The sequence below is a fragment of the Python bivittatus genome, unplaced genomic scaffold (assembly GCF_059951505.1).
Source record: "Python bivittatus isolate LINGU-HERP-01145 unplaced genomic scaffold, Pbiv_v1 ctg000980_np1212, whole genome shotgun sequence".
NCBI lineage: Eukaryota > Metazoa > Chordata > Lepidosauria > Squamata > Pythonidae > Python > Python bivittatus.
In genome coordinates, this window is record NW_028277125.1 from 38,773,830 (window position 1) to 38,775,675 (window position 1,846).

Sequence of the window (1,846 nt, forward strand, 5' to 3'; positions counted from 1 at the left end):
AGGGGCTTTTACTGACAGGTGGCTGCACACGTCACTAATGGGATGGGAAATCTGCCCTGTGCCATACAGACTCGCCCTGTTCTCTTTATCTGTTTCAGTTAGATTAGTTGCCTCCATCGGTACCAAGGGCCATTTGTTACCCTTCCTGCCAATGCCTTGCTCTCTATTTACTTTTTGAGGGTAGTTTTCATGACTAATTCACAGGGTTGGCATTAGTTGAGCTTTCAGGCACTGTCTAGAAAGAAAAGCTGGTTGTACTGTTAAAATAGAATTATTTAGCATAAAAACAATGACAGGTACTACTCTTCTTTTGATTAGAATGTAGCTTCCTGGTGAATGCTACCAATTAGCATTCAGGCAATGTCACAAAGGACACTATAAAGTCTTTGATTTTAGCCATATCCTACATGCTCCAGTAGCCTGTTAATACTGAAAATATTTTCTACTGAAATCCTCAAGATGATGAAAAGTAGAGCTATAAAATAACAGAATTACCTTCATTTTAAATATGCATTGCTAAAAAGTAATACGACATATATATTTCTGATAGTCCTGTAAGCTTTAATCAGGATTAAAAAGAAGGGCAATTGTTCTTTTTTTAATTTTTAAAATTATGTTTGTCCTGTTTTTCTTTGAAAAAAAAAAGCATCCAAAAGAGCAGGGCATCAGAATTTTTTCAGCTAGAAACTGAGTAAGAAGGAGCTTGGGAAAATATTTACTGCCAGGAAATCTGTGTTTCACATGTCCAGCCACCCTACCTCTGATGCAGGGCTCTGATTAAGGTAATACTACAACATTAATCAGCCAGTGACTGAATTTCATCCTGCTTTCATTGATACTGAAAATTATTTGATCTAGAACACACCTCTTGTATTAGCTGATGAATACAGTGTGAATGTTGGCATTTTATGTTTTAGGGGGGGAAACTTAACTTTTGGAGGGGTTAAGAATTATATTTCCTCATTGGCTGTCTTGGCAAAGATAAAAAAGTTGTCATGTCAAGAATAAAAACTAAACTTAATAGTAATCAAATGCAATTTACTATAAATAATCTGATCACTTTCTATGAATTTATACTTTTGCTCTCCTGTCACATTGCAATGCAGCAATAGTCTCTGAAAGACAGAGTCCCATCCAAGAATTTTGGAAGAAGCAAACTATGTGGCTTTTATCTAGGGCTAAGGAACCAACTCAGTAATGTAATATTCTTTAAGAATCTTAAGGCAAAAATATAATGAAAGTTTTCCTTCCATCTATTCTGTTCCTCTGTTCCTCAAACAAAAGCTATAATGTTTGCATATATACAAGCATACTTACCAACTATCCCAGATTGGCCAGAAGACATACAAGGTTTTGAGAGGGTCATCCCCCCTGTGAATTGTGGCTACTTAGATCATCGTGGAGAAGTGTGCTCCAGCAGCTTGCCCCAGAATGATTATGGGCCACTGATGATTTCTCGAGGGCAGGAACCCTCAACATTACCATTTTCCCACACTCACTCCACTGCTGCTGGTAATGTTCCCTGATTTCTCCCAGCTCAAGACATATGTCCATTCCATCATCCCCTGTTACATTTTTTAATTTTTTTTTGTTTTTTACAAGTTCACCAGCAAAAGGTCCTTTTTTTCTCTACAAGCTCCTTAATGAAAAACAAAAAGAGCTTGCCTGCCTGCCTGCCTGCCTGCCTGCCTGCCTGCCTTCTTTCACAAGTTAATTGATGGAAGAACAGAACAGTGAAACAATGGACCTGAAGTTGTTTTATTTCCTTTAACCAGGTGAAATTGATGAAATTTGGTATCTTCCCCTTCCAGCTAAGAAAAAGGAAGACAGGAAAAATGATAAAACT